The sequence below is a fragment of the Scylla paramamosain genome, chromosome 9 (assembly GCF_035594125.1).
Source record: "Scylla paramamosain isolate STU-SP2022 chromosome 9, ASM3559412v1, whole genome shotgun sequence".
Classification (NCBI taxonomy): Eukaryota; Metazoa; Arthropoda; class Malacostraca; order Decapoda; family Portunidae; genus Scylla; species Scylla paramamosain.
Genome location: NC_087159.1, coordinates 3,593,602 through 3,608,710, shown reverse-complemented (window position 1 = coordinate 3,608,710; position 15,109 = coordinate 3,593,602). Strand labels below are relative to the sequence as shown.

General features: G+C 45.8%; 1 long non-coding RNA gene across 4 annotated transcripts in view; it reads left to right on the top strand.

Moving 5' to 3' along the window:
• LOC135103406 (uncharacterized) overlaps positions 1-15,109 on the top strand; it is a 180,973-nt gene that overhangs the window by 82,434 nt on the left and 83,430 nt on the right. For 3 of the 4 annotated variants that reach the window (XR_010270034.1, XR_010270033.1, XR_010270036.1), the window contains exons 3-4: positions 1,988-2,092; positions 2,925-3,004. This is a non-coding gene — a long non-coding RNA (uncharacterized LOC135103406). Of the gene's footprint in view, positions 1-1,987; positions 2,830-2,924; positions 3,005-15,109 lie in introns of those variants that run through there. The other variant, XR_010270035.1, reaches the window with a different exon arrangement.

The following is a 15,109-nucleotide window of genomic DNA, read 5'->3' as shown; positions in this document are numbered from 1 at the left end:
TGTGTGTGTGTGTGTGTGTGTGTACTGTTTGTTTGCTTGTGTGTGTTTGTGGCACTTCTTGTTTTTATGTTTGTTTGTGGTACTTTTTGCCTGTTTGTTTGTTTCCTGAGGCGTTGGTGTGTGTGTTGCTGCACCTGAGGCACGTGAGACATCCGCCTCCTTAAGTCCTTCATTGGGATCCAACATTTTTTTGCCCTTCAATCTGGACTTTTTTTATTTTTTTCATCGCCCTCTCTCTCCTTGTGTCCTCCTTTGGCCTTATTGGTTGTAAGTCTTTAAGATTTAAGATAACGCCACAACATTCCTGGAGTGCCTTGACTTGATTAGTTTTATCTTTTTTTATTGCATATTCTCTTTACACAGACACGGCACGTCTCGGCTGATGAAACTGAGGGAGGAAGACAGGAAAAATGAAAAGTGTAGAATGAATGCTTGTGTTTTAGTTCCCAGGAATAGAACGAGCCGGGTTTATTTCTCTCCCCACCCCTTTTCGTTTTCTCTTTGATTGCATTTTTTGTTTACTTTGGCCCTTGGTCTTGTCTCTCGTTGTGTAAATAAACTGCTCGACATGACGCTGGCAGAGTAAGCAAACCCTGAGGGCCCTGAACACTGTTAAGGGACACCCGCCGCGTGCACACACACACACACACACACACACACACACACACACACACACACACACACACACACACACACACACACACACACAGCTGCCCACTTGTGTTTCCCCTGACATTTTTGCTCGATTCAGACAGCCTCACTCCACAGCGATTATTTTTAGTCCTGTGCTGTTTCCATTTGTGAATGAGTGCGGTTTTTTTCCCCAGTTGATTCCTTGCTTGTTATAACATCTTAATAAAGTAGTCTGACACAGGCTTACAGTATTCAAAAAGACAGGAAAATTAATGATTGAGTACTGTATGTCTATTACTGCCTGTACTTCTAATGGTCCTCGTCTAGGGTAGTTCAGTTGATGCAGAAAGGACTATACCGCCACTACCTAACAGCCAAAAGGTTAATCTCCTTTGTTATTCACACGACCATTAGCTGGACTCTTTAAAAATTAATTGCTCATGCTTTTGTCTCGTTATTTAAGTTGCAATGTTATTTTTATGTTCCATTGTAACTTCATTAACGTGTTCAAGTTTCTCTCATGACCTCACGTCCTGGACGGCGAGGAGCATCACACTGGAGTCATTAGGTGTCATGGTAAACGTTTGAGAAGCAAGTCAACGTGGATTTATCTGCTTCCATTCGAGTCACGTGGGCAGGGAGCTGTAAATCTATCCCTTGGCTGTGTAACTTTAGCATTAGGTTAAAGCTTTTTTGTACGTGTGTGTCTATCCGTGTGTCTGTGTGTGTGTTTACCTTACCAGCAGTTCGTGGGCTCTAATTCACAGGCAGTTGCTCAGCTCTCAGGGAAAAGGAAATGCCAAAGCTGTGCGTCTTTATGATCCTTTTTTACGGCCTTTTATCAGCAGTTGTACACGTGTCTTGGCTCGCTTCACATGTTTCCAGAATACCGCAGGCCTTTACTTGTCTCATTAACTTTTTCCTGGTATGCAAGGGAGCGACTTAAATTTTTCAGGGGTTTCATTCGTAATTTTCCTTTGTTTTGCTGCTGTGTAGATGTCTTGAGTGAATTTTTCCGCCTTTCCTTGGTTTTCGTGTTTTTTTTTCGTTTTCTTGAGAGTTGCCGTGTGTTTCAGTTTTCGAAATGCTCCGTAAGCTTTCCCATTTTCCCGGTTTTTCTTCAGTTTTTTACAGTTTTTAATAAAAGCAAGCGCTTCAGTAAGATCATATGGCGTAGTATGCACAAGAATGTTATCCACGAGTCTTCTCTGTTCTTCGTACAAATGTAACAACTATATACTTTACATTCAGACTTATTGGTGGGAAACGTGCTCTGTAGGCTCAAATGTAAGTACTATATTTAGCCTGAGTCTCCTAATCACCTTTCTCATTCATTTGTCTTTTCTTTTTCCAGCGCTCAGACCTGCTTTGTGTTGTAATCCTCGTATCATGCTTGGCTGCTCCTGTTTCTCTTCTGTAAAGCCAAGGAACTCCAGCAAGCCTCCCGTGCTGCCTCTAGGTGTGTGATTCCTTCCCTCATAGTTTGTACAAGAACACCACCCTTCTTCCTCCGTTACTCGTATAGAATTGCCTTAGATTGGCACTGTAACCATGTTTGAGTCCATATCATGTTAAGAAATTATGACACTTAAGGAATACAGTTTAGTGTGGAAGATAAATAGATAGGTTTTGTTTCGTTTCTTGTATAAACTTATCTTTAATTGACGCTGGAAACTTGTGTGAATTCATATCCTGGAAATTATAGCGCTATAGAAAATAAAGTTGAATGTACTCGTTAAGAAATTATGATGCTTCAGGAATATAGTTTAGTGTGGAAGTAAATAGATAGGTTTTGTTTTCTTTCTGGTATAAACTGGAAACTCGTGTGAATTCATATCCTGGAAATTATAGCGCTATAAATAATAAAGTTGAATATACACGTATATACATGTCTTGTTGTATATTCTTCACCATTGAGTTTACGCGAGTCGTTTCCTGTTTAAATCGATAATGTGATAACGTGTGAATCCATAACGTGTGAATCCATATCCAGCTAAGGAATTATAATATCCTAGGAAATGTACTTTAATGTCCAGGAAACTGTACGTAGGTTTTGTCATATATTCTTCACTAGTGGCAGTTCACGTAAACCCTTTCCTGTATAAAACATAGCCTGAAATTCACACTGTAACCTCGTGTGCTTATATCCTGTCAAAAAAATTATTATACAGTGGGAAATAAAGTCTAATGAACATGTATATAAGTAGGTATTGTTATATTCTTCAGTCTTCATCAGTGGCAGTTTATATAAGGGCAATACTTTTTCTTTTTCTTTTTTTTTCTTCTTGTAGGGAACACCTGGGAAAATTTGCCTTTACCGTGACCAGCAAGCATCACTCGGACTCCCGCAGGACCTGATTAGCATGCACAGGTGAGCGTAACTTAGCATGGGAGTGAGGGAAGTGAGAACGTCTCTGTCTCCTGTCTCTCTCTCCTGTCTCTCTCTCTCTCTCTCTCTCTCTCTCTCTCTCTCTCTCTCTCTCTCTCTCTCTCTCTCTCTCTCTCTCTCTCTCTCTTTCAGCACCAGTAATTGTCTGTTTTTACTTGTTTTTACTTGTTCTTACCTGGCTGGGCGACGCAGAGAGAGAGAGAGAGAGAGAGAGAGAGAGAGAGAGAGAGAGAGAGAGAGAGAGAGAGAGAGAGAGAGAGAGAGAGAGAGTATAATCCCTATAATCCCAAATCCAGCATTAATGAGGAGTTCTGCCCATATATACCAAACCCGCGCCATTCACACTGACTGACCGACCAACCACCACGTCATTTAGTTCACTTCTGCCGCTATTCCACCCCTTCACATCCCCACCGTCAGTCACGTCACTTATCACGTCATCTCGCATCGTCACTGCTAAATAATGTAATGTAATCCCTTAAACACACCTCCAGTCAGTCAAACTATCGGTGCTGGAATGATAAACCAGATACACAAATGCCAGACTCATACCTGACTCCCCTAACCTCTATGTACCACACCTGAACACACCTGAGGACACCTGAGCTCGCCTGTCATCCGCCACCTGACGCACGTAGGCAGGTAGAGTTATGGTCATGTCAAGTCATTGTCTGTTCTTATTTCAGCTGTGTTTAGTGTTCCCCCTTCAGCGTTAAGTCACTTGATATGCTGTGCTCTTAAAGAAATTACTGGTGACTTAGATTTCCAAGAGACCAGGAGGCTTCTACTGTGTTTAGTGTTTCCCCTTCGGTCGTAAGTTCTTTGATATGCTGTGCCGTTAAAAACCTAATGACTGGTAGACAATTAGACAAGTTTATGGATGGGGATAACAGATGGAAATAGGTAGGTGTGTTTCATACAGGGACTGCCACGTGTAAGCCTGGTCGCTTCTTGCAGTTTTCCTTATTTCTTATGTTCCTATGTTCTTATGGTAGATTTTCAGCATACCACGGGGAACGCAACTCTTAATCTGCTGTGATCTGTATTTTGTTAACATTAGGACTGTAAAATATAGTCACATGAATAGATTACGAGTAGATTAGATTTTATTGACCACCAAAATAGTCTATGATGAGAACAAATGAGGTTAGAGTCCATATAAAGGAAGTGTCACATCTTCATTAAGTAAAGAGAATTTGAGGTTAATTTGACTATTTAGGGGAGGGGATAAAAATAATACAACATACTTTAACACTAATAAAAAGAAATCAAGTTCTGGGTGATTATGAGAAAAAAAAAGTTCGGTATTAAAAGGATTAGCGTGAAGGAAGAATGCTATATACAGTCAATGGTAATGAATGTAGGCCATGAATTAATATTAAAACGGTAAGGTGAATGAAGAATGCTAAAAAGAAACAGTGGCAATGTGTACAAACGAAGAAAAAAAATCAATAGTAGGTGGTTAAGAAGATGGAAGAATGCCAAATACAGTCAGTGGCAATGAGAGCAAGCGAGGGAGGGAAAAATATTAACCCAAAAAAAGTCTCAAGATGATTGAATAGTGCTAGATACATCTGTGGCAGTGAAAGCAAGCAAGGGAGAAGAAATATTGAGCATTAAAGGACTGAAGATGAATGAGGAATGCCAAACAGTCTGTGGCAACGAAAGCAGGACGTTACTTGACTCCTGGCCATGCGTGTACTAAAAGCAGGAAGTTCATCCCGCCAAGTCATCCGCTAGCAGTTGAAAATACGAGAGGGAGGGGAAAAAAAAGTGAGTGTCCAGAGAATATAATTAATTTCATCACCAGCCTTCCTGCGGTGAATGCCAAGACGCGACGTGATCTGCGGCTAAATGGCTCTCATATGCTGTAATGGTAAATAATGTGGAGTCGTGTTTGAGGGCAGCCTGTTAATTCTGTGTGTCGGGGGAAAAAAATAATTCCAGCTAAGAAGACAGACCATCCAGGCATTAGTAACACTTTTTCTTCCAGACGGAGTGTGTTTTAGATTACGTCAGTGTTGCCAAGGTGGGGAGTTGGGTGTTTTGTTGTATGTGTGTTTGTTTGTATGTGTGCATGGAATCGGGCTTAAAAATGCTGTTCATTGTTAAGTAAAGAATGATAGAAGGATGAAAAGATGGATATTTTAAGGTTTTATCCATATTATTTTAACTGAAATGTCCTCATCTGTCTATTTGCTTTTTTTTTTTTCTATTTACTTTGGTGTTTGTGCGAAGTCAGTACCTATGCAAATGAAAGTTACAAAGTTTGCTCGGGGAATCAGTCTGGCACGAGGCAACACTCACTTGTGGCGGTACACACTTGTCCCGCGGCCATCCTGCAAACTGACTTGTGAACGAAGGAACAAACTTACTAAACTTCCCAACCCTGCAAGATTGCGGCTTTAAACTTCCTCGCCACACCCTCACCCACCCACCCACCCACCCACCCACCCACCTACCCACCTACCTACACACACACACACACACACACACACACACACACACACACACACACACACACAATGCCAACTTTCCGGGTCACAGCGTCTGGACGGAGGAGTAATGTCATTTTCTGTACAGCAGTAATAACTTCCCTGCTGGCGTGCTGTGCTGTGCTGTTCCTGACGCTGTTATGTGCTGCTGCAGTGTGGTGGACAGGCAGACACAACACCCCAGAACAACCCTCAAAATACCCCATAACATCACACAACCCCAGAACACTTAAGAACATCTAGAAACACAGCAGAACACCCCACAGCACCCCAGAACATCACAGCACATCACCAGTTGGCCAGAGAATTGGTGGCCACACATTGCTATGGCTACCGACCCGACCCTCGCTGCCTCATAGGGGTGAAGGGGAGAGGAAGGGGAGGTAACCAGGAGGAAGATGTTTACGGGAGCCCTTGTAGTGTGTTTGTTCCTGGGCAGTATCATGTGTCAGGTCCTCTATTGCTTGCCCGCCCTGTAGGTAGTTTGATCTCTCTCTCTCTCTCTCTCTCTCTCTCTCTCTCTCTCTCTCTCTCTCTCTCTCTCTCTCTCTCTCTCTCTCTCTCTCTCTCTCTCTCTCTCTCTCTCTCTTGCCTCTATATTCCCACGTGTTCCAGCTCTCTCTATACCTTGCCGTGTATCTCTCTCTCTCTCTCTCTCTCTCTCTCTCTCTCTCTCTCTCTCTCTCTCTCTCTCTCTCTCTCTCTCTCTCTCTCACCGTCTTGTTCTCATATTTCTGTTTTCCTCTTCATTGTCTTCCAGTCTCTCCGTCTCGTTTCGTCTTACCTCGTTCTCTCTCTCTCTCTCTCTCTCTCTCTCTCTCTCTCTCTCTCTCTCTCTCTCTCTCTCTCTCTCTGGCTTTCATCTTTTTTTCTCCGGTTTCTCTCACTTCCTGTTCTCAAGCTTCTTTTTTATCGTGTGTTGTTTGTTAACCTGTCTCTCGTTATCATTATGGCCTATTTCTCCTCCTCCTCCTCCTCCTCCTCCTCCTCCTCCTCCTCCTCCTCCTCCTCCTCCTCCTCCTCCTCGTCCTCCTTCTCCTCCTACGTTTGTATTGCCAGGCTGTTTTTTTTATTTTATTTTATTTTTATTTTTTTATTTTGTGTTGGTGTAGTTTGATGTTATTTTAATTTATCCTTTCTTTCCTTTTTTTTTTATGGGCTTGACTCCTTTCTATTTGTATTCCAGTGTGTTTCTTCCCTCTCTATTCCTGGTGACTTTTTTTCTTCTTTTCCTGTTTCCTTTGCTTCGTGTCTGGCATTTCGTAGTACTCCTGTTTCTTCTGCGTTCTCTGTTTCTATGTCTCTTTCTCTCTGTTTCTCTCTCTCTCTCTCTCTCTCTCTCTCTCTCTCTCTCTCTCTCTCTCTCTCTCTCTCTCTCTCTCTCTCTCTCTCTCTCTCTCTCTCATCTGTAATATCTCAGTCCGCGGTAATTGCTCTCTCGCTTCCTGTTACCTGCCACATTTTTCACTGAATTACCGTACACTTAAACAGCAAAATAATATCTAATTTCAGCTTTTTGAAAAGTGAATATATATATATACGCGCGAGCACGAGGCATACGCGGCCGGCACTCCCCCCGCCTGATTTATGAATATAATAATAATGCATTAATATTACGGTGCTTTATCAGGCCTTTGTGCCGGGCGGAAAATAATGGGAATATTAAGTGTATTAGGTTTGACTCCTGCGTGTGGTCGGGCAGGGGGAAGAGGGAGAGGTAGGTAAAGGGGGGATTTAATCCAGCAAGCAGCGAGGGAAGATAGGGATGGGGGAGGGGGATATTACGATAGGGAGGTGAGGGGAGGTGTAGGGTGGGACAGGCTAAGGGAGAAGTGGGTGAGGCTGGCTGGCTGGCTGGCTGGCTGGCTGGCTGGCTGGGTTGGCACAACGCTGCTTCCCTCAGTGTTTACCCAGCAAGAATCTGCTCTTGGCCTCCGTTATTGTTCGTCTCGCTCCGCTGCCTCCTGCCTCACCTCTCTTGCATCCTCCTCCTCCTCCTCCTCCTCCTCCTCCTCTACCTTCCCCATCTCCTCTTCCTCCACCTCCACCTCCTATTCTCCTCCTTGTTTTATTCTAGCGGTCACCGTCGCCTCCGGGCCTCCGTTCCTCAACAGTGGGCAGTATTTTGTTTATCTTGAAGGCATTGGTCGATAACGCGACGCTCATTGGGCCGGCCAGCGCTGTCGTTTACTGTGATGGTGGCGCAGGGAAGCGTGACGGAGACTGGCTGCTGTGGACGGCGGGTGTTTGTGTGGCCAGGACGCTGGCTGGTCAACCTCCCGTGACCCGAGACCCGGCGCAGATACCAAGCCACGCCCTCCGCCGGGATAACACGCAACGATTAGCACCGCTGTATATTTAATTTTACGTTACTGATCCTCGTCTTTGTTGTCGATGCGAGTTTAAGTGTTAGAATTTGCGTTCGTTCAGGTTTACTTATATTTTTTGTTTAAGTTCCTTGTTGTTCGGTGTTTCAGTATTTTTCCGTTCAAAGGATTTTGTTAAACGTTATTTGCCATCACTGTGCTGTGGCCTCATTCGTCTCCGCGTTGAAGTTGGTGGGATTTTCAACGATGTTCCATTATATTCGTGGTAGTTTAACAATGGAGAAAGAAAAGTGAGAATCAAACTAATAATGTCTGTGTAAGGCCACAGAGATTCTCCTATTGAAGATAAGATACACCATCCTTGCCAAACTGTAGCTGGAACCATGAAAGCTTAAAAAAAATAAATAAATAAATAAAAATCAAGCAACATCCACCAGAGAGAAACTATTAAGTGTAGTGGAGACAAGACGCCGAGACAGATTCACCTCATAACCTGAGCCGCGAGCTTCCCGACTTCTGTACTTACCTCTATACTTACTGTACATTCTGCATTAATTGTATATAATGAAGAAAGCTCCGAAGACTGTTACGCCCCCTCATCAGCACAACCCAAGCCTTACAAGAATACGATCTCTGTTCACTGTTTCCTCTCACCAACATTCCTGGTGACCCTGACAAAGGAACGGCGGCTACCTCAGGTCCTCCTCGTCCTTGGTGTGTCCCTTCCCTTCCTATTACGTGTGGGCGTCCCTCAGCCACCTGCAGGTCACCGGAGGATCTCGAGTGCCAGTGAGGGTCGTGGGTCGTGGGGACGTGGGAACACGACCTCCGGACACGGACTCTTGGTTGCTTGAGAGCTGAGGTGTTTGTGGCTGTGCGTGCTGTGCTTGCTGCTGAGAGAGTGGTTTGGTGGTGGTGGCAACTGCAATAGTGGTAGCAGTAGCAGTAGTAGTAGTAGTAGTAGTAGTAGTAGAAGTAATTATTGTTATCGTTATCATTACCCTTATGGGTTGTAGAAGTAGTAATAGTTGTAATAATTATACGTAATAGTAGTGGTAGTAGCAGCAATAACAATAGGAGGAGTAGTGATAGTAGCAGAAGCAGTAGCATTAACAGTAGTAGCGGTAGCAGCAGCATTAGTAGTAGTATTGTTTTCAGTTTTAGCATTAAGATAACAATTTGTTTTTACCTTCTGTTAGTACTGGTGGTTTCAACAATAAAGACCAATGGTGCTTGAAGTGGTGATGACAGATACCTGATTACGATACTAACGGTGGTGGTGGTGGTGGTGGTGGTGGTAGTGGTGTCATGGTTACCTGGGTGTGTGAGGGAAGAGGGAGTTATAGTGGTAATGGTGGTGGTGATACTGGGAGGTGAAACTGAGGAGTGGCAGCGGTAATGGTGGTGGTGGTGGTGGTGGTGCATGAGGTGACCGTCCACGCTTGGCTTAGCAGGAGAGTCGTTCATTGGGGGGTGGGGGTGAAAGGGGGGATGAACGTTGAGGGGAAGGGAACAGTGAACTACCGGCGGGGGGAGGAAGGGAGGGGGGTTGGAGGGGGTTGGAGGTTGTGGGGGTTTTGGGGGGATATGGGGTTGGGTGGAAAATAGAAGAGAAAAGAGAGGTGAGTGAGTTGGAAGATGGAAGTGAAGGGAGAAGAGAGGGAGGTAGGAGGAAAGTGGAGGAGAGGAGAAAGAAGACCTGGGGGGAGGGTGTTGGGTGCAGCAGGGGAGGATGAAGAGGAGGAGGAAGAGGAAGAGGAGCTTGATGTTATGATGCTTAGCTCTGGAATGTTTAAAAGTCCCTACCCCCCTTTCCCCTCTTCCATCCCCCTACATCCCCCTCCCTCTGTCCTCTTCCAGTTAGGATGATAAGATTACCTTTGATAACACTAATTAATTCTCTCTTTCATTACATTTTACTCGCTCTTAAAGTGGAGCGTTTCACCATTGCAGTAATATTACGGTGATGACGCGAGTGAGGCGAGAGATGCGCGGATATATGAATGTAGGTATGTATTTCCACACTTCTCTGCACGTCAATCTGGAAGGGAGGGCGCGTGTAGGGCTGCAGGGGACGTGGTCTTGATTCTCCTCGTCGTCGTTGTTAGCATATTCTGAAACACTTATTGCTACACCTCCACTATTTTCCGAAGCCTCTAGTTGAATTACACAAGTTTTTTAAGGATGTTTTTTAGCGTTCAAGTGATATATTGACTAGATTTCTACATTATGAATAGGAAAAACTTTATTGAAAATCCGGTTAATCATCTCTGCGGCCTTTGAAAATAGTCCTGATGAGAGAGCAAACCATTTCCGAATACGGGTCTTGTCGTTATTGTCGTCGTCGCTGTCACTGGGCGGTCGTGCTAGGCGGTCTATTAGCAGATGGTTCGCTTCCCACAGAAAGACTGGCCTGGTGACAATTAGCGCGGCGGGGCGAGGTGTACTGGATTCAATTACAGGTGAAGATAATTACCAGTGTAGGTGACCAGGTGACTGCATCCGTTAGGGGGAAAAGTAATCAGGATGTTGTTTATTGTTTTGTTATTTTATTACGTCATGGTCGGTGGACACACTTTCCTCCTCCTCTTCCTCCTGCTGCCTCACAATTTAGCCTCATCTCCTCACCTCATGTTCCCTTTACTTCACCCATGCCTCGGGTGCCCATCTCTCATGTTCAGCGCAGCGTTCATCCCTTCACTTCCCTTCCACGCCCTCTTGCACGCCTCGCCACACCTCGGCCGCACATACCTCCGCATCTCATTCCGTCCCTCCAGAGTTACTCCATTAGTATTCTGTAAAAAAACGCTCACAATAAAGAAGATAAATAAGCGTGGTGCTGCCGGTGCTCCCGCTGGCGTTGGGTTTGGTGCCTCGCCGTCGCCGACCTGCAGCACCCACCCAGGGGCTCGCAACGCATCCTGGGGCACCGCAGCCAGACGCTGATCCTTACACGGTCATTACTGTTTTAATTCAGAGTAGTCCTCCTGCTGCTTTTTGGTCTTTTTTTTTTTTTCGTTTTCGTTTTCTTTTCGTTGTGTGTGTGTGTGTGTGTTTGTGTTTTCTCGTTTTCACGTTCTTGATCATTTGGTCTTTATCGTTGTCGTTTTGTGTGTGTGTGTGTGTGTGTGTGTGTGTGTGTGTGTGTGTTATTCGTCTTTTTTTTGTGTGCGTGCATTAACTTGTTCTTGTTGTTCTTATTCCTTCTTGTTCTTGTTTTTGTACTATTCTGTCTCAGTCTTCATCATTACCGTTGTCATCATTGGTCACCACCTTTCCTTCTCCTCCTCCTCCTCCTCCTCCTCCTCCTCCTCCGCGATTCCCTAGTAATCACCCCATCCGCCATCCCACCCTCTCCTCCCCTTCTCCTTCCCAGCCTTCCCCACCCCTGTCCAACACCTGCTGTCAGCCTCCGCTACTGTCTTCCCTGTGGCATATTAACACACTCATTCCGAAGAGAGCAGGTACACACACACACACACACACACACACACACACACACACACACACACACACACACACACACACACACACACACACGCACACTCACTGACATTTACACAACACCATGCAAAATTAAACTAAAAAACAGACAAAAAAAAAAAGTAGGGCAGAGTTTCAGAAAATTACATGCGTTACTACCACCACCACCACCACCACCACCACCACCACCACCACCACCACCCCCCCTTCAGAAAAAGAAAAAAAGAAATGATAAAAATAAAAGGGGAGATCATATTGGCTAACATCCCACGAAACGCCAAATATCCTGGCCTAATATCACGCCACGACCGGACGCGCCTCGCTGCGCCAAAAGCATGCAACCACCTTTTTTGGCAGAGAATTCCCCCCCCCCCAACATTTTTTTTCTTTTTCCGTGCTATTTTCTTTATTTATGCCTTGGATTTATGGGTTCACGTCCAGGTATATAAAAAAAAAACGGAAAGCGGCAGTGAAAATGGGGGGAGCTGCAGGATTTATGAGGAAGCTGAGAGAGAGAGAGAGAGAGAGAGAGAGAGAGAGAGAGAGAGAGAGAGAGAGAGAGAGAGAGAGAGAGAGAGAGAGAGGCATGTAGTATCAGTCCATATAAAGGCAGAATAACTCAGATAAAAAAAAAAAAACTAATATTTTAAAGCAAGACAACAGTGTAGATGGAAATATGAGGAAGAAGAAGAAGAGGGAAAGAAAAAAAAAGGAGGAAAAGGAGGAGAATGAGGATGTTATTATGAAAGATGAGATAAAGGAAGAATGAGGAGACAAGGAGAAGCAGTTGAGGGTTTAAGGTGGAAGGAAAGGAGAGGGTTTAGACGGGACAAGTGGAGAGAAGGAGGAGGAGGAGGAGGAGGAGGAGGAGGAGGAGGAGTGGCACAAAGACAAGGTAGTGTCATTAAAGCCATCGCTTGATGAGATAGTCCAGAGATGGATATTAAATTCCTTGCATACAGGAGCCACTGACGGGCCCTCGCTGCACCTGTAATATTAGCGGCGGTGGTGGCGGCAACTCCTCACCACCACCACCACCACCACCACCACCAGCGGAATTATACTGATAACGATAAAACTACGTGAAATATGCTACAAAAAAAGGTCGTGTCGTAATAAGAGTGAGGGAAAAAAGATTATTATTATTATTATTATATTATTATTATTATTATTATTATTATTATTATTATTATCGTCATCATCATCATCATCATCATCATCATTAAAACCATGCCCTTCCTACTTCGTCTGCCCCTCTGTCAGGTTACATGTTGAAGCGTCACTCCAGCGGCGACCTTCTTCGCGAGGGAGTGAGGGAGGGAGGGAGGAAGGGAGACGAGAGAGAGAGAGGAATGGTATGAGGAAGGGAGGGAGAGAGGAGGAGGAGGAGGAGGAGGAGGAGGAGGAGGAGGAGGAGAAGGAGGAGAGGAAACTTGTAGTAGTAGTCGGCGCGCCCTCCGCTGGGAAATCACTTCTCTCGCCAAATATTCCTGCAGACGTTGTGGAAGTTGTGTTTGGGAGGATGGGAATGGCCGGGGGGGAGGGGGGGATGGCGGCGTGGGAGAGAAAGAGGGAGAGAGAGAGTGAGGGGGAGCGCATCTCTCTCTTCCTACCCATTCCTTTCTCTCTCCTCTGTTTGTTTTCCCCTCTTGCTCCTATTCTTTCTCCCTCTCTGACTCCTCATTCACCTGTACCTTCCATCTCTCTCCCTCTCTCCGTCTCTTCTGGTATCTTTCACCTACCATCTCCCTACGCGTCTCTTCTCTTCGTGTCTTCTCTTCCTCGCCCTATGCCTTCGTCCTCGCTCGCCTGCAGGTAAGGGGGACTCATTGGCAGCTCACAAAAAACGAGGACGCGGCGTGCGAGACAAAAGCCGCGCAAAGGAAGAGAGAAAGAAAGGATGGAAGGACGAAGACGAGCTGGGAGACTTCGGAAGAGAGAGAGAGAGAGAGAGAGAGAGAGAGAGAGAGAGAGAGAGAGAGAGAGAGAGAGAGAGAGGGTTATTGGTCTCGTTCTTGTCTTTATTGTTCCTATAGTTGTGATGGTGGTGGTAGTGTATCTTGTTGTTGTTGTTGTTGTTGTTGTTGTCGTCCATGCATTAAGACCGTGAATTTTGTGAAAGCTTGATTGATTTGAAAAGGAAGTGTCTTGGCAGTGATTGTGTGTGTGTGTGTGTGGAGAGCGTCAGGCCAGTTACAGGTGTCCGCGTGGAGCTGTGGCGGCGTGGATTCGTCTCCTTGAACTGTCTATTTTGCGTCCATCCTCTCACGTGTGTCCGTGCGGAGAGGAAAGGGGTGGGCAGAGTGGACATTGTGTGTGTGTGTGTGTGTGTGTGTGTGTGTATGTTTGTGTAGCATGAAACCTTCCTGTGTGTTTGCTAGTGTTTATTTTTCCATCCCGTCATTATGTCTCGCTTCACAACTCATCAGACTTCGCATGAATCTAGCGGCGCTTCTCAGACTTCAGCCTTCATTCCGGTCAAGTTTCCTCGAAGGCCGCCCCGGGAAGTGCCTGGAACACGACGGTGAATGCAGACTTAATTTCCCTTCGCTCGGGGCGGGAGGGTCGTTCATCGTGACTAGCTGAAGGGATGTATTCACCGGTTGAAGGGGAGGTGGAGGGATAAAGGGATTGGAGGCGTCGAGGGGCAGTGGCGGTGAAGGGGAGGCGTCGAGGGGCAGTGGTGGTGAAGGGGAAACGTCGAAGCGGGTGTGATGAAGAAGGGGAGGCGTTGAAAGGCCAGTGGCAGTGAAGGGGAAGCGTCAAAGGGGCAGTGATAGTGAAGGGAAGACGTCGAAGGGAACTGTCGGTGAAGGTGGGGAAAGGGAGGCGTCGAGGGGGCGGTGGCTGTGTTGGGTGGAGCTTGGGGGCGTGGAGAGCAAGCACCTCCCAAAGGAATTAATTACTTGGCAGCCTTGTGTCAATGGCATCACATTACACCTTCACCAGACAGAGACAGACAGACGCCTCCTCGTGTCTCACTGCGTCTCTCTCTTTTATCTCCTCTCTCCCCATTGCACGTCTCTTTATTTGCCTTCTCTTTCATTTCATCGCATTTTCTTTCTTTTTTTTTTTTACTTCTCTTCCCATCCATATTCCTCTTACCGTTCGTCATCCTTGTCTTTTCCTTCTTTCCTTCTTTCCCTCATCCTTTCCTTTCATTCATTCATTCGTTCAAACACCACTTTTTTTTTCCCCCTTCATCCTTACCGCTCTAATCTTTTATTCCCATTCCAATCCACGCCTCCCATTCCAACTCGTTCAATTTTACACCACCCGTCATTCCCTTCCCCGTTCCCTGCCTTCCCTTCCACTTTTCTTCTCATCTCTTCCTTTTCCTTCCTTTCCCTTCCTTTCCATTCCCTTTCCTCCCCATTCGAGGTCTCCTAACTGTGTCTGTGCCCGTCAGTAATCTACTCCGTCGCAGTGTCGCTCCTGGGGTGACGCAGAAGGAGTCGGCGACGCAGAGGAAAGCGCTGTAGACAAAGAGGGAAGACGAATGCTTGTTATCTGACTTCAAGGAACACACACACACGCCCTCTGCTCCCCACGCCCTCTGTTCCTGCTCTCATCTCCATTTCCTGTGCGCCGTCTCCTCCTCTTCCTCCTCGTCTTCCTCAGTTGGCCCTCCATCTCTTTGCCTTCCCCAATATCGCCTCGCTAATTTCTCCTTTCTTCTCATCTTCCTCTTGAACTCTGACTCCTCCTCTTCTCGTCTCCTCTTTCTTTCTTCTTCTTCTCCCTTCTATGTTCTTTTCTTCTTCCTTTCCTCTCTTTCCGCG